General features: G+C 44.5%; 1 protein-coding gene across 6 annotated transcripts in view; it reads right to left on the bottom strand.

Moving 5' to 3' along the window:
* The window catches only part of LOC104929042 (SH3 and multiple ankyrin repeat domains protein 2), an 86,865-nt gene that overhangs the window by 8,862 nt on the left and 59,224 nt on the right, over positions 1 to 18,779 (bottom strand). The window lies entirely within an intron of this gene.

Raw genomic sequence — 18,779 nt, 5'->3', positions numbered from 1 at the left:
GATTATTTTAAATACTAAAACAGGCTACAGAAGTTTCTGTTTTTTCTCACCAGTCTGCAACTTTATGCAGCAGCATATAGTTGAAGTATGAAACGTCCAATTTTCTTGAGTGACCAAGAAAATGTCGACACAGACAGACAGGCACCAACATGACATCTCAATTTCCTAAAAACCACGCGGCATGGCAACGCTGTCTAAACACGTGACGCGGTAACAGCTGATGGAAACCTACCTGTGAAGATTCAGACGCAGAGCGCATGGAGAAAGAAGAGATGAAGGAACTACAGGAGACTGGAGAAAATGGAGATGGAGATGGAGAGGTGTGAGCTGAAAATGAAATGAGTACAAGGTGTAAAGGTCAACAGACATGACTTTGAATGGCAGAGGATGAAAATGAGGATAACACGATAGTATGTGGCGTGAAGCGTGAAGGAGGGGTACACAAGGCCGGAGTCGCACAGCTGCCGGGCGTCTCACTGTAATTACCACAAATGGACGTCAGTGTGTTGATCTAACAGTGTTTAGTGGATCAGAAGGCACGGACGCCCAGAGGAATCAACTCCTTTCCCCCTGCTCTCCACACCTCTCTGATGAGCGATGGGACCGTTCATACAAAATGCATGTGAGCAGTGAATTATTTATTGTGCTTTTTATTTCCCTTTCATACAGGGGAGATGTGAGTTTAAAAAACCATGAGCTGAGCTGGTTCAGGTGTAGGGTCCATCAAAATGTTGTCCCAGTTCCTGCAAATCCGTCTTCCTGCCTGTCTGAGCAATCTAAAACATGGCTGAAGGAAATCAATCTTGTTATACCAAATGTACCACGTGTCTACAAGTAAACGGCGTTCATGTTCATATTTACTGCCTGAAGTGACTGTTCAGAAAACAGCCCGAAGCCCAGCTGTGTTTACATCCAAGTGTATCCATTTTTTTTTAATCGAATTCTGAATAATTTGGCAGATGAAACACTCGTTTCAATCCACTTCTGTTATGTGATTATAAGGAGTTGGTTCACGAGACAATCAGTAGGTGGCGCCAATTCTCCAGTCGGAAAAAAAACAGAAGAAGACGGTGCAACAAGATGGCGCCAGTCAAAATGCAAGTGGTGAAAAATGATGCAACAAACGGGATGCACAGTGGTTCAGACATTTGTGATGAGCTGATCAGAGTTTAATGTTTGCTACGTCAGAACCTTTTCGAAAAAACAGTTTCTATCTCCCATTGTGCGCATTAACTCTTACAACTCAATAATCATCCACGTAAACGTGGCCAAAGGCTGAAAACAGCAAGATGATGAGCTGAATGAATGAATTCTACAAACCGAACAAACTGCAACCACAATCAAGTAAAAGCACTATTCTCTAATGCTGCTGCTGAGTATTGTGACTACAAATGATCAGCACAGTCGACTAAACTTAGTAGCTGCTATCACGTGCTGAACAGAACAGAACAAGTGCAAGCTACGTCATGAAAATGAAGCCTCTGTGATGATGATGATGACGATGATGATGGTGATTGATGACGACGATGAAGATGGTGTTGATTGATGATGAGGATGGTGACGTGACGACGACGATGATGATGGTGATGATGACGATGAACGATGGGGATGATGATGACGATGATGATGAGGATGATGATGAGAAGAGGTGATGATGAGATGATGTGACGATGAAATGACGACGACGATGATGATATGGTTATGATGACGATGACGATGGTGATGATGATGACGATGATGAGATGATGAACGATAATGAACAAGGAATGAGGAATGAACGACGATGATGAAGGTGATGATGACGACGAATTACCATGGTGGAGGACGATGATGTATGGTGACGATGATGATTATTTTGATTCTCCGCCGATGAAACGATGGTGATATGATGATGACGCTGGTGCCTATGATGTGATGACGATGATGACGACTACGACGACAGACGGACGACGATGATTACTATGATGATTGCGATGATGACGACGATGACGATGGTGGATGATGATGATGATGGTGACGACTGCTGATGCTGAACGATTATGATGGTGATGAGTGCCGATGATGACGATGGTGAGGATGATGCTGATGAAGCTGGGCCGAGAGGCATGATGCCTCTGGTGATGATGAATGACAGATGGAGGGAGAGTGGGGTGTGTGGGGGGGAGGGGGGGGGGGAGGTGGGGGAGGGGGGGGAGGGGGTTTGGTGTGATGAGGGGAGTGGTGGGTGGTGGGGGCCACCACCCCACCAAAAACAAACAAACACGACCAAAACACCCAAAAACCCCACACCCAACCAACACAAACACACCCCACCCTGTTGGGTGGTGTTGTTATGGTGTTTGTTTTGTTTTTGTTTTTTGTTTCGTGTTGAGGGGGGTGTTTTCGGGGACGGGTGTTGTAGGGGTTGTGGTTGGGTTGGGGAAACCCCACCCCCCCCACCCAACACCCCCCAACCACACACCCAAACCAACCCACCCCAACCACATCAACAACAACCACAACCCAAACCACCACCACAACCCCCCCCCACCACCCCACCCCACAACCCCCCAACCCCCCACAAACCCACCCACACACCACACACCACCCCCCCACCCCAACCCACACCCAACCCACCCCCCACCCCCAACACCAACCAAACCACCCCCCCAACCCAACAACCCCCACCCCCACACCAACCCCACCACACCCCAACCCAAAACCACCACCCCCCACAACACACCCCACCACACCCCCCCCCCCACCCCACAACCCCCCCAACCCCCCCCACACCCCCCCAACCCCCCAATCCCCCCACCCCCCCACCCCCCCTCCCAAACAACCAAAACCCCACCCCCCCCCCACCCCCCACACCCACCACCCCGACCCACCACCCAGCCCCCACCCACCCACCCACCCCCCACACACCACCCCCCCCCAACACACCCCCCCCCCACCCACCGCTCCCCACGCCAACCACCCCCCGCCCGACCAACAGAACGCCACGCCTCCTTCTTCCTCTTTTTCTCCTCTTCTTCTTCTTCCTTCTTTTTTTTTCTTCTGGGCCTCATGCTCTTCTGCTTCTGCTTCCCTGGTCTTCCGCTTCTGACCCCTTGCACCGCTGCTGCTGCTTCATGACGATGACGACGACGATTCTTACTCCGCTTATCGCTTCATGACCGATGAATTATGCTGCTGATGAACGCTGTTTTTGATGCTGACATGCTTCTGCTTACGATGATGAAAAGAAGTGCGGCCATGCTGCTGCTGACGATGACGACTAGATGATGATGACGATGATTATGACGATGATTACGGTGATTATTAGATAGACCTGGTGATGATGATGACGATGGGGTGAGAAAGCGATGGATTTGAATGGTGACCGATGATATGATCGCGAAGATGATTGCGATAGAAGGATGATGAATGGGATGATAATGATGATGGGTGAGGGCTCCCTCTCCTCGATCGTGTTTCGTCTCCCGTCTTATTGTCTGGGAATAATCACAAACATTCTAGGTAAGAGTGAAGCATCAATGGGGGTCCTGACTCAGTCTGTTTTTTTTTTTTTTAAAAATCAAGTTTTTTATTCACTCAAATGTTTTTATTATTTTTATTTAAACTAAAGTTTAAAGAAACGGTAAGCGACCTCAGGTGGACATACTGGTCATGACAAACATAACAGGAATGGTGTTCTCGTAACACACACCCATACGAGAACAAGGGATGTCAATCGGAACATGTTTTCTGATTCTGATTTGGTAAGTCTTCTGCTGCTTCTGCACATGAAGCAGAACATGATAAAAACTCAGTATTGTTACTAAATGTTATAAAATGTTTCTGCTGCTGTTACCGGTCTCACCTGTTCAGGTCACTGCAGGTCCTCCAAACCAGATGTCTGCCCAGAACAAACCTGCAATTGAGTCAATCAGCCCAAGGCTCACCACATTTATTCTAATACATATTATTATTATTTATTTAGTTTATTACTGGTTGGTGTAGAAAATAAACCGTCAGCGCCCTCTGGTGGACAAGACAGTGTTATGACAAACAGGATGTTCTGTCCCTTCAGAACAAACTCCAGTTAACCCTGCTGCTGCTAATTATTAATGTACCTAAACGAAGGACATGGTCATTGATTTTAGAAAACTCCACATAACAAAGCCCATCACCATTATCAAGGGTAAGCAGTGGAGATGGTAGACTCTATAATATTTTGGGGACAATAATTGATAAAAACGTTGACACATGAGGCTAAATACTTCAGCAATCTGTAAAAAGGAGGGGCCTGGCAGAGATTATACTTTCTGCGGCGACTAAAATCTTTTATAATGTTGATAAGACCTTAATGGTTTTTTGTTTGTATAGATCTTTTATTGAGTCAGTTTTTAACGTTCTGCTTGGATCTCATTTTATGGAAACCTGTCGGTTGAAAACAAAAAAAGTGTCCCTGTTCATTGGTGAGAGATTGGCCAACAAAGATAATGCATGCAGCAGCTTCTGTCTCTCGAGGGTATTTGAAAGAACGAGTCCTAACAGAAGGCTGGTCCATCATGTCCAGCCCGACCACCTATGTTGCAAGAATTTATTTCTCTGGCCCGTCGGACGGAGATACATGCTACCTAGGGCCACGAACAAATAGGTATAAATTTCTCCTTTGTGCCACGTGCAAGTCAATGCCAATCAATTTGCCCCCCCCACAACTCTTAAATTGCACTGTTCTTGTGGCATTTGTTTATCTTTTATAGACTTTTTGCTTTCTGTCACTTATATCGTACTTCATTTAGGATTGTGGTAAATCAGTTTTTGGTTGGCGTTGAATTAATTTGCTCAGTCACGTTCTATGTCACTGTGTTTGTCTATTTTTGTTTGTTTGTAAGTTGCGCTTGTCACTCGCAAATCAAATTTCCCCTGGAGGGACGAGAAAGCTCGGGACCTGAACTGAACTATTAACTTTCAGAAAGCAAAAGCTAGTTAATCAACTGTCAGTGCTGGCCTTTCTCAAATTCCATGAAGTTTAAAACTTCTGATGTTGATCTGACTGGAAGCTTCTTTTCTAAAACCAATGATTGTTTTGTTCGGACTAATTTATAAAAAATTAACATATCTGACAGTTTTACAGAAACGATGTAACACACAGCACGGAAGTGTTATTTTTGTACACTGTGAAACGTCCAGGGGTGTCGCTCGTTAAATCAAAATGTTGAATTGAGATAACAAAGTAAAACCGCTAAAATGAAAGACAGCCGTCTTCCAATAAGAGTGAATAAAAAGTGTAAATATTAAAGCAAGGAGATGAAATGTGAGAAAGTTTACATTAACCACATTACGCCTTTTTGTTAAAAGGATAAAGCCTCATTTAAAAACAGAAAGTTTCATTTTAAAATTAAAAAACTTGTTGTATTTTGCAACAGTTAAATTCAAAGTTTAAAACTCATTTATGAAGTGATTATAATAAACAGAGTGAAATGCTTTGAAATCATTTTAAGCATTTAAAGGTTAAAGTTAAATATAATCGTCATAACTCATCAGTGGTTTAATCAAGCTGGAAAATAAGACTTATGTTTTTTTAATTGAAACAGACCTGCAGGTCGGCGTCCAGCGTTTCTAGCAGGAGCCCTGAAGGGAGCAAACTAAACATGAAACATTAAACTTGGTAAGGATCAGTATTAAAAAGACAAAAACAAAAAATGTAAATCACAAAAGAATTAACCTTCACTCAATAATCTTGCTGCTGGTTTCGGTTCCTGGTTTTATGGTGGTCCACACAGACTCTCAAATCTTGACTGTGATCGTCATCTGCACAGGACTATGCGTTAAGGACTGATAGGATACAACACGAGTGCAATATTATATTTATTTCTTACAGTGACTTTTGTTGCCTACAAAAATTCTTAGGATTTGAGGGGGGGTAGGAGGGAGGAAGAGTGCAGTTACAGGAAACATGTTCTCTCTTTCATTTCAGTAATTAAGGTTGACTCTATGATGATTTTTAAGTAGCACAAAAATTACAGCAACATAGAAAACATGAACACAAGTCTCTGCACAAATACCGAAAAAACATCTTAGGCCTCCTATGAAGAACTTAATCAAAGAAAAAAGCTAATTCTGAACAAAAGAAATAATAAATTAAATGAATTAAGAAAGAAAGAAAGAAAAATCAAAGACCCAAATGTTGGACGAATGATCGAGGTGGAGCCGTTTTTCTGAGGGAGAGTTGGGTGGGTCTGAAACGTGCCCGTTATGCTCGTTAAAAGATTCTTAACTAACGTCTACTCACTCTACGTTTCCTGCTCAGCGACCGCCGGCCACCGCTAGAACTCTTTGTGGTGGAGTTTTTATGTGTGTATACATATATAGAGGTTTTCATATAGCTTTCCCTACAACATGGCCTGCAGATATACTTTTTAAAAAAATGTACAGATTTTGCTCTTTTTTTCTACACACACACACTCAGGAGAGAGAAGTGTAGACAGGCAGATGGTGGTTGTCCGAAGATACCTGGGTTTGTTTCTACGTTAGGCAACAGGCATTAAAACACTGACAGGTGGTCGCTTTCATGATATGTCACTTTAAATGGGAAAAAACAAAACACAACCAAGGAGATCCATTCAGAATAAATATTGTGCTCTTACATACCGCATAAGTCTAAATAATATCCACGTTTGTTTTTTTAAAAAATCTTATACTAGTGTTTTTTGGGCAATCCACGCGTCATGTTGAAACAGGTTGTGTTCAGATAACCTCTATAAAAGTGCATAGAAACGCTATACAAACTTTAAAATAATGTGCTTCGCTACGGCCTCCTCGCGACAACCGTCGCTGTTTTTATGTTTTGAAAGAAACAGGACCAGATATTATAGCAAGCTTGTCCCCGTGCCCTCGGACCGTCCGTTTCCGGCCGAATGTCACAGAACACAGAGCTTGGGTGTGTGTAGGTTGTCATTTTTGTTCTCCGTCGTGAAGCTGCACCTCTAACAGAAGTCTGCGGATGTGATATGAAACCGAATAAGGGTGAAGTTTAGGCCCTAAAAACAAATATATATATATATATATATATATATAATATATATATATAGAATGTATAAATGTTATATATAGTTCCAGCCCGTTGGGTTACTGCTTGAGCACATATCTAAAAACCACACGTTGTTTGGACGTGTGCTCTGAAAGAATCTTCTTCTTCTTCTTCTGGAGCCAAACAGCCCACAGCGGTGGCAGAGTGCAAGGGAGGAGGGGGAGCTGTGAGCTATTTAAGCCATCCTCTGCAGATGATGGGGCTGGAGGGGGGTGGAGGGAGGTGGAGAGAACACGGCGTTGGGTCCTCGGGTCGCTCTGGGCAACTATAAATCAACCATTCAGTGCTTTTTTTTGTTTTTTCCTCTAAACTTTTTAATAGACTATAACTAGAATCAAATAGACAGTTGTTATCCCTGTTAAACACTCGTATATACACACATTTCCACACGTACTGTACTTCTACTGCTCACCAGCCTCGTAATATCATCCGCTAGGCATAACACATAGAAACTTTAAAATTGGACCACGTAGAACAAAGTTGAAATCCGCGTCCCTGGATTGTGAACGAGGATCGGGACCAGCCGGAGCACTCGTGGGTCGGTCTGTTTCTAGTGTTCAGAGACTAAAAGTTCATCTGCAGCAGATCAGAAAGTTTTTCTAATCCTTTCTAATCTCAGTCAGGGCTCAGGGCTGATGAACATGTGCCGGCGTTGTCATCAGGTTGTTTTCTCTGCTTTCTGGATTTAGTTTTTGCACAGTGGTTTTTAGGGGCAGGAACAAGGCATGAGGACGTAAACCGCTGAAGCCGCCGATTCTCAACATCTGCTCTGTGAAGCCCCGGAGCTTTCGATTTTGCGCCATCTGGCTGAACGACGCCACCATTCGTACGATTTATAAGACGAGATCGTTACAGAAACGTTCTGGAAACGTGCTCTTTGACTCTGTGTTCAACCACAGACGTACGTCTAAAAACAGCCGGGGTGCTGTTGGATGCGGATTTGAGCTCGAGTTAGCTCGACGCTAACGAATCTCTAGCTATTAACAAAGAACGGTGTACAAAATGTTCCGTGGTCATTAGCTAAATTAGAAAATCAATTCCTCGAGTAAAACGAGAGTGTGAGCTGTAAATATCGACCCTATGACGTAGACTCAGCTCTCAAACATCAGGTTGTTTTAGACGTAAAAAAAAAAGATTCAATTGAATAAACAGCTTCTAATAGTTCCACATATTTGAGAAATAAGCCTTTTCATATCACTGCTGGGAGCTCGACGGAAGAATCGACACCACTCATGGAAAAAACGGAGGTTGAGCCAGGAGACGACGAATCTCAAATATCGGTGCTGGTGACGCTCCGCCCTGTTTGAAGCCTATGAAGAAGAGCGGGAAAATGTTGCGATTGTCATTTCCGATAAGTGCGCCTAGCTTTGCGACGCGACCAGGGCCGCTTCTTCTATATGCGGACTATGTGGGATGCATGGGGGCCCTGCAGCCACCAGGGGCCCCCGAGCTGGAAGTTCGCCTCAATATCAGTTATTTATGGAGAAAATATATTATATATATAAAAAAGGGTAGCTGCTATAAAAGGGGAGCTGTAAAGGTTTCTGAAAAACATTTAGCATTAAGAGTGTAGGGTGGGCGTTTTAATTGTGTGAAGCACAAGGTTTAGGGTCAGAACATCGTGCACAGGGCCCCCAAACCGCTAGAAACAGCCCTGCAAACTACGCCACAGTAATACTACAAAGAAATGAAGTATCCTGACTGAGACACAATCTGAGCTGTCGCTCCGTGCTGATAAGGTTCGTCTCCCGGCTCCAGCTACAAAACCGAGATCATTTCAATCTTTACAGCAAAAAAAAAAAATCAAACTTTCCTTAAACTCTTTAAAACTCGACCACGTCAGTACAGAGTGTTTGAGCGTCAGTGTGATGTGGGCCCGCGTGGAGGCCGAGTGTGACGGCGTGTCGATGGTGAAGTGGAAGGATATCGAAAGTAAACAAAAGTAAAAGAACACAGCTCTACTTCACCTAGACGTCGGCCCTACTAGCAAGATTCTGAGATAGCTAAACTGGCATTAAATGAACATTTGGGGTCAAGCATCAACACACACACACACACACAACACACACACACACACACACAAACAACACACACACGAGCACACACACACACACACACACTAAGGAAGGACGCCCTCTGCAGACGTTCCAAGGTGAGAAGATTCCTGTCCGTCTCGTCGCTCATGTCCTCGCCCTCGGTTTCCTCCTCCCAGGAGAAAAGGCCATCGCAGTGTCAGTGTGTGTGTGTGCACGTGCTTTTAGGGGTTGTGTGAAGACGGTGTTGGTGTGTGTGTGTGTGGGGCACTGTCATAGTGTGTGTGTGTGTGTGTGTGTGTGTGTGTTGACATGAGGTGGTTGGTCCTTCGGTTCGATGTCAGCTGATTTTTCTTATTTTGACACACAACAGGTGAAAAGCAAAAAAACAACAAAAAAAGAAAAACAAAATGAAGTCTATCTCTCAAAGTTGTTTCTCTACAACCTTAGATGCGCACCCAGAAATTACTCCGTAGGACTCTAGTGAAGAATATTATTCTCGAACAAACTCTAGCAAAGGATAGAAAAGGAAGCCAACGACCACTTCAGCTGTTCTTCATGCACCCACACCGGGTGCAGGAAAAAGTCTAGTTCCAAAGCAACTGCAGAGTCTTTATGTTCAAGAGTTTCACCACTGTTTCCAGAGGTTTTCTTGTTGTTTTCTGGTCGTCCTCGGCGTGCGTCCTCTGCTTTCTCTCTCCTGATGTGGACGGTAGCAGCTCTATTCGCTTCTCTCTCTCCCACCGCAGTTTTCCGCCCCGACTGCCCTAGATCCACTGATGCTCGGGGGCGGCCCGGGAAGGAGGCAAGAGGGCGGACAAGACCGGAGGCTGAGAATGAGGGCGACGGAGATGAAGAGGACAAGAACAAACGGCACAGGGCAGCTATCAGCTCGGACAACAACTTCTACAGATCACGACGGAGATTATGTCTGATGAGAGAGATGTGAGTGATATATGAGTTGATCGGTAAACACCTCCCTCTGCCTCCTCGGCTCATACCTCCGCACTCACCCCCCCGTCTCCTCGGGGTTATCTGTCCTGCAGCAGCTTGAGGGCCCTCTCGATGTTTCATGCGGTGGCCCACCCTGTCACGCCGAGGTCTCGATCGGTTCCTCTTTCTGCAGCGAGGGCAGGTGGGGCGCCTCGATCTCATTGTCCAGGAAAGCGTCCCTGTGCTCCCCCAGGTTCAGGCTCTCCAGCCAGTCCGCCACCGTCGTGCTTGCTCCACAGCTCCATGGGTTGGAGGAATGCGAAGGGTTTGCCCGAGGGCCGCCACCGCCTGCATCAGCGTGAGCGGCGAAGGGAACGAGAGCTCCCGCTGCCGCCGCACGAGGAGCTCAGGGCTGTACCCGCCGCCGCTGCCCATGGGCGGGTGGGCAGGCCGAAGACGTCGGTGAGGGTGGGCGACACGGAGGGCGGCAGTGAGGAGAGGGGGTGAGGGAGGAGGCGGAGTCTGGGCGGCTGCAGGGATGCGTCTGGGACGGGAGGCTGCTGGGAGGGGTGGAGGTGCGGGCGGAGGCTGCGGCGGGCGTTGTTACGCATTCCTGAGTCTTCTGTGGGGGGCCTGAGGGGGACAGAGAGGAGACGAGTCAGACCGAGCTCAAGGACAAACATTGTTACTGTAAACTGTACACTCAGCTTCAGGGTGTAATGCTGCACAGTGACCTGCAGGGGCAGCACAGAGAGAAACATTTGTGTCAGACTGAGTCAAACGAGGGCAGAGCCGCTTTAATCTCCATCAGGACGCCGAGTCCTGTTTTTTATTCTGGACTTACTGTCAGCAAAACAAACATTAATGTTTCATTTTTACTGTCGATCCTTTTTCTACACTGAAATCTTCCTGACTTTTTGTTTTTGCATTTTACAGTTTTTATTGCTGCCAGCTCACCCGGTGGTCAAACTGTGGCACGAGTACCACGGTGGTACGTGGAGCCTTACTGTAAAAGGCTTCAGCCAGTGTGGTTGGAAATATAAAATCTTTACATTAAAGTGAGACAAAATTAGACCACGTTAAAAGATTTGTCAACATCACTCGACTTCTCTACGTGCAGACAACATGATTAAGTTTTTATGTCAGGGATATCTTGTGTTTGTGTTTTCCTCCATATTCATGTTAAGAAATCCTGATAAATATTCCAATTTTTGTATTAATCTGTACTCAAACAGCTGTATTTATTTCAACGTCTGAAGGATTTTCCCAGTCCGCAGCAGCAGAGCCGTCTGCGGTGTTGTTCATATGTTTTAGTGTTATTATGTTCTCGTGAAATGAAATTTCTTTAGCGCTGTAACAAAGGCTGAGTGCAGGCCGGGCTTCAGAGAGACGCTGCAGGCTCCTCCACCCACCGCCTCTTAATGGGACGGATGTTGTACGGCTACTCTAAACCTTTTAATAGCCTTACACTGGTGCAAGGAAGACTGGACATCATCAGCATATATATCCAAATAAAAAAGAATTCAAGCTGCCGTGACATGGGACAGACAGTGAGGGCAGACGATGTTCATGATCGAGACAAACTGAATATTTAGAATTCAAATCATGTAAAGATTCTGAGAATCAAGTTTCATCACACGACATCGAACCATCAACATTCATTTATTTTAGTGTTTACAGTAAATCTGGACGGTTCAGTCTGAGGACACAGACGTTATCACTCTGAGAGTTTTTGACAAAATGCAACGAGGAGCAAGATAAATCTGTTTCATTAATTAATGATTAATGAGTTTTTAACTTTTTTTTTGAGAAATACAAGATGGCTTTAACATCTTTAGGACTTTTCCTTTAATTAAACTTTGAAACATTTTACAGGACGAATCTGGCGATTTTTTTTTTCATTGTCATAAAATCTCAAAACAAAAACAAAACAACCCTTAGATCAAAAATTCGTTTGAGTCAAAAATAAAATAAAGCCAGATATTCACAAGATTCATCCGCCACTGAAAATAGTCCCAAACAAAGTTCCTGCTATTAAAAAAGCTGACCAAATGTTTTCGGTACCATATGAAAAATATATATTTATTAATATTATGTTTTCAGCAGCAGAACCAATCAGCTTAGAGCCGACATGTTTGTAACACGTGGTTGGTTTTGGTCTTTTTAGAGATTACTGAACAGTTCTGCACCACGACAACACAAACACAGAGCTGTGTGTGGTGTGTGTGTGTGTGTGTGTGTGTGTGTGTGTGTGTGTGTTGGGTGTGTGCACACTTTACTGAGTAAAACATCACCCTGACGTTACCTGCTGCTCCAGATGGAAGGACGTGATGAATGTGATGATATCTGGAGCAGTGACACACAAGGATACACATCATCATCACCACAACACAACACACACACAACACACACACATGAATCCATGCAGAATGATCCACCTTCCTTCAGCTTCCCCGGCGGCTTTGGTTCCCTGTGAGTTCTGGATGGTCCAAACGGGCCTGAATCTGACCTGCACACTCTCAAATCCAGCATGAGGTGCTGCGTGCAGCCTAGATATCGCTCTCCTACTTGTAACATATGGAAACAGCCCGAGGGGAAGTGAAGGGGATAAGGGGGGGCGCTCTGCCAAAATGGAACTGGGCCATCGTTACAGTGCTGCCTTCACTGAAACGGCCAACTTACAGTCTTCACTTCTCAACACCAGCTTCTCCGCGGGAAGTCGTGTTGGTGGATGGATGGATGGAGACAGAGCACAACGTTAGACATGAACACAAACACACATGATGAAGGACAGAGGGTCGCTTTCTGCCTGATCAACAAAACCTGACACACACCACACACACACACCAAACTTAAAAATACTTAACCTGGATCTGTCAAAGCAGTCGTCTAATTGGTATCCTGGATTCTATCATCTATTAAACTCGTTTTGTTACAGGAGTCAAGCTGATGTGAAAAGTATGTAATTGCCTATTAGACTAATTAGCACAGCGCCTCGTTTAGCGTCTCTGACCTTATTACCATTCCGTGCAGCCACAAGAGTCCGCATAACAAAGAGGACGGAGCGACGCCGAGGTTTCTCTCAGGCGTGCAGATATTTGGAGATATAGATTTCTGTTAATTGAAATTTAATTGAAAACAGACTGAACATGTTTAACTACATTCACATCTGCAGCCATTCAAATGCTTAAATACTTTTTAACAAACAATTCTCGGGCCATAAAAGTAAAGCACAGATTTTCTTTGTTATTTTTAAAGGTGTCAGGATTTAGTTGCATCTCGTGGTCTGATTGCATCTCCTCACATCACCCTCACCAACTTTTTTATACGATAAACTCCATCAGTCTTTAAATTTCTTCCTGGCATGTGAATCATCCTGACCAGCTTCATTTAACCAAACTAGATTTCTCCCTCACGGGTTTTAGTAGCTGAAATCATCGTCAGCTTTCACGCTCCACCAAAGTCGCTCCACTTTATTCATTGGTGTTGATCTATCTATGGCACTGTTATGAAGATCTGACCTGCGTTTGACACAGATGAAAAAGTCAGTAAACTTGTGTTTGTCGGTAGAAATTTCATGGCAACACAACCAGAAGTTGCAGAGATATTCAGCCTGGATGTGATGAAACTACGCCTGACCGTGCAAGAGTTTCAGTTACACGATGATGTTTGGGAGACGTTTTTAACTGCAGGCTGAAGAAAGACACACAGACGTACGTCAGTGACGGGAGGACTTCATTTACAACTTGAAACTAAAAAGGAAACTCATGTTTCAGATTTCAGACTCACGGTCCTGTTCACGTCCAGCTGTTTGTTTCATTTTTACTACTGAAGCGTCATTCCTGTCCAGTCCCGCTGGTGAGGAGGAGTCGTCTGTTTTACATAACTGATTATCTCGGGGATTTGGACGCCAAAATGGAGCAATCTGAAGACTCACTCCGAGTCCTGGGAAACCTGACATGAACATCTTTCACAGATTTAAAGATGGAAGCAGCTTCATTCATCTAAAGTCGCACAGAGCTTTAAACCTGCAGGTGTGCCGAAGTACAGACCACACACACACACACACCACACACACACACACACACACACACACCACACGTCCCTTGCTGGCCTTCACTCCGGCGCAGGAGCGACGCTCGCTCTCCGTCAGCTGAGCAGGTTGAGAGAAAAGTGATGCAGTGCTATTGATATCTGTGTGGTGGGAGCCCTCGCCGTCACCACGCCCACACATCGCATGACTCCCTGCTTCTTCCCAGCACACAGCGGCTCACGCACACAGGGTCGCAGTCATTGGCATGCACGGACACGACGCGCTGCCTGTATTTATAGAAGCTTGAATAACGCGCACACACACACACACACACACACACCAACACACACCACACACACACACACACACAACACACACACAGACTCGGCTGTGCTGCGTTACATAACGGTGGCCTACTAAAGCAGCAGGCGGCACGTGACCTGCGTGGAGATGATGCTGAACTCTGCTGAGGGTTAGTCCTCCATCCTCTTGTACCATCACACACACACACACACGACACACACACAACACACACACACACACAACACGCGCACACACAACACACACACGCGCGCACACAAACGCGCACACCCCTCCCCACGACTCAGACTGACATCACTGCAGGCCTCAAGGCTGCTCTCATCAGCCGGTTGCTAGGCAACCCCTCGTCCACAGGCACAACCAACGCACATTTAATCTGGGAGGCAAAGAGAGAGAGAGAGAGAAAGAAGAGAAGAAGGAAAAGGAGAGAGAATAAAAATCCTCACAAACGTCCACAAGAGAAAATCTGATGTTACGACGGGTGCTGAGGCTGATTCCGACACACCGACAAAGAAGAAAAAACGAGAGGAAGAAGCAAAGGATGGAGAGAGAGAGAGAGAGAGGAGAGAAGAGAGAGAGAGAGAGAGAGAGAGCATGTGTGAATCTAGGCCATCTTCTGTTGCCATCTGTTTCAGAAGCAGGACCACCTTCACCCTCCGCAGGGCCCCTCTGTGACGAGGTGCCCCTGTCCTCACGTCTTTGACCACCTACAACCTCATCATCATCTTCTCTTCTCGTGCGACCCTCGCACACTAAAGTAGTGCAACATGAAAACCCCCCTCTGAGCAACAGAGGCAGATAATCGGAGACCCCCGGGGCTACGATGACTCCATCTGACACACGAACGCCTCAGAGCAACAATCGAAAAGACCAGATTAGCAGAAAGTGACGGCGTTCAGCGCTGCAGCCACGTCAGGCACCATGACATCTGCTCGCTCGATCCCAGAGAAACCAGCTTCTGAACCGAGCTGAGCTAATCAGACAGTCACGTTCCTTCAAACTTGAGATTGTGTCTATCTGGGTCAGTAAGAAAGATTTCTCTTTAAATCTTCAGGATGAAATACAGTCAATGAAATAAAAAAAATTATATGTGTGATGTTTTACAACTACAAGAGCTTTGTGTATGAAATAGTGAATAAAAAAAAGGAATAAGGATTTCACATCAACTTCACGAGGGGATACCATGTACTGTCATGACAACCATGACATAACCTGCTACTGACATCACTGTCATAACCATGCTCTATAACATGACATATGCCTCATGAACATAGAGTCTTATGACTGTTGTCATTAAGCGTCATTAGGTCAATCATGTCACTTTTTGTCTTTGTTATGACGACTTGACATGGTGACCTCACGTCATAAAAAAATGCTCGCGCACTGTCAGGATCCAAATAAATAGTTTTCTTTATCTTTCAGGAAACATTTCGATCACAAGATTCTCCGCAGGATGAGTGTCAACGAAAAAAATCAGCTCAAAACCCGCACACTTCAGGTCAGCAGGGGACAAGCAAACGCCACGAGATGACATTAAAATGCTGATGCCACAGAGGATTTAAACACAAAACGTGAACAGACAGAGCTAATCACAGAACAATCTTCAATCAGCAGGTCTCTGAACACGTCATGAGACAGTGGACCGTGAGGGAGCGATCAAAATCTACATACTGCTCAAAAATCCTCTAATGACGGGTAAAATACTGTATGAATGGTTACTATCCAAAAACAACCCCAAATCTGCAGCCATTGCAAATACCACATAACCTATCGGTAACACTAGTATACAGTAAATACGCACAGGAGTCATCGATCCTCGCCAAATCACAAGAAAGGTTTGAAATTAAAATACATATATTTAGACCTTCTTCCTTCACTGGTCAATCTGGCTCCATCAAACTAAAAATCATCCACAGATATTGTCGTCTAACAAATGAGAATATGTTTATCTGCCCATCTTTGAACTGAGGTTACAAACACAGAAGTGAACGGAAAACAGTATCTACCAAACCGACTGTGAAACGTGAAGTCAACTTAAGGATTCAAAAGAAGCACAGCGAGGGTGATGACGTGAGTATGCAGGAATGTAAACAGGAAGTAAACATGCGTGTAGTTTGTAAAATATAATATAATAAATGTTGAAATTATTATTAATTAAACTACAAAACTCTTAAATATTATCTGCACCTCTTTAAACACACGTGCTTCAGCTGAATTATTACAAATACTCACACTGTAGCAGAGACACTCCAATTTACTGAGAAACAATGCACAGATTATGTGCTATACTAGATATACATTTACATCATGTACAAAACTGTCAGCCCTCTTTCTATCAGTTTCTGCTGTTAGTATAATCTAGACTTTTACATATCACTATTATCTTTTGTTTACGGCAAAGGTGTTAAGCCAATTTATAAATGTCTCGTGTGAAATGATACTGTAGGATTATTTCTGTGTTCCAGGAAGATTTAAATAGTACAGGCATGAAGGGCGGTTTTGTTTACATCTCTAGGTATAGAGTGAGTAGATACGTAACAGCCCAGGCACCAGGACAAACATCCTGTTACCTCTGGGTACGCAGACGTCCAGATTAGTTTATGTGCCTCAGCTGACGCACGTGTTTGTTTTTCCAGTATAAAATGTGCTGTACATATACAGCTCATGTTTGTAATAAATCTGACTCACATGACCTAAACATTGCAACAGAAAGTACACAAAGACGTTGCTTCCTGGAAGTCATGAGATACCTCACTGTGCAAAACAATCCGCTCAACACGGGAAATAATTGCAAATGCATGGCTTGGGGCGGATAAACAGTTTACTTATGAGAGCTGCCAGCTTTGTGCACCTGATACCTAGCACCACAGACCTACGAACAGCAACAAGAGACAACAAAGATGACTCTTCACTTTACAGGCAAAGATGGTAGAAAAGGAGACATTAAAGCTGCTGAATGTCTCACTATAATCACTGTGAGATTGAACATAATGCTGTGGTAATGAAGTTGTTGGTTAAGCTGATTCATTATGCATTGTTCTCTCGTTCTTGCCATCTCAACATATGGTGGAATAAAACGAAGTCTGTATCACAATTGAGGATTATTTTAAATACTAAAACAGGCTACAGAAGTTTCTGTTTTTTCTCACCAGTCTGCAACTTTATGCAGCAAAGCAGCAGCATATAGTTGAAGTATGAAACGTCCAATTTTTTCTGAGTGACCAAGAAAATGTCGACACAGACAGACAGGGCGCCAACATGACATCTCAATTTCCTAAAAACCACGCGGCATGGCAGCGCTGTCTAAACACGTGGACGGTAAACAGCTGATGGAAACCTACCTGTGAAGATTCAGACGCAGAGCGCATGGAGAAAGAAGAGATGAAGGAACTACAGGAGACTGGAGAAAAGGAGATGGAGATGGAGAGGTGTGAGCTGAAAATGAAATGAGTACAAGGTGTAAGGTCAACAGACATGATTTGAATGGCAGAGGATGAAAATGAGGATAACACGATAGTATGTGGCGTGAAGCGTGAAGGAGGGTACACAAGGCCGGAGTCGCACAGCTGCCGGCCGTCTCACTGTATTACCACAAATGGACGTCAGTGTGTTGATCTAACAGTGTTTAGTGGATCAGAAGGCACGGACGCCCAGAGGAATCAACTCCTTTCCCCTGCTCTCCACACCTCTCTGATGAGCGATGGGACCGTTCATACAAAATGCATGTGAGCAGTGAATTATTTATTGTGCTTTTTTTCCCTTTCATACAGGGGAGATTGGAGTTTAAAAAACCATGAGCTGAGCTGGTTCAGGTGTAGGGTCCATCAAAATGTTGTCCCAGTTCCTGCAAATCCTCTTCCTGCCTGTCTGAGCAATCTAAAACATGGCTGAAGGAAATCAATCTGTTATACCAAATGTACCACGTGTCTACAGTAAACGGCGTTCATGTTCATATTTACTGCCTGAAGTGACTGTTCAGAAAACAGCCCAAGCCCAGCTGTGTTTACATCCAAGTGTATCCATTTTTTTTATCGAATTCTGAATAATTTGGCAGATAGAAACACTCGTTTCAATCCACTCGTTATGTGATTAAAGGAGTTGGTTCACGAGACAATCAGTAGGTGGCCGCCAATTCTCCAGTCGGAAAAAAAAACAGAAGAAGAGGTGCAACAAGATGGCGCCAGTCAAAACGCAAGTGGTGAAAAATGATGCAACAAACGGGATGCACAGTGGTTCAGACATTTGTGATGAGCTGATCAGAGTTTAATGTTTGCTACGTTAGAACCTTTTCGAAAAAACAGTTTCTATCTCCCATTGTTACAACTCAATAATCATCCACGTAAACGTGGCCAAAGGCTGAAAACAGCGAGATGATGAGCTGAATGAATGAATTCTACAG

This window comes from Larimichthys crocea, chromosome VIII (genome assembly GCF_000972845.2).
Source record: "Larimichthys crocea isolate SSNF chromosome VIII, L_crocea_2.0, whole genome shotgun sequence".
Classification (NCBI taxonomy): domain Eukaryota; kingdom Metazoa; phylum Chordata; class Actinopteri; family Sciaenidae; genus Larimichthys; species Larimichthys crocea.
The sequence above is the reverse complement of the archived record's forward strand: the minus strand, read 5'-3'. Positions and strand labels throughout refer to the sequence as shown.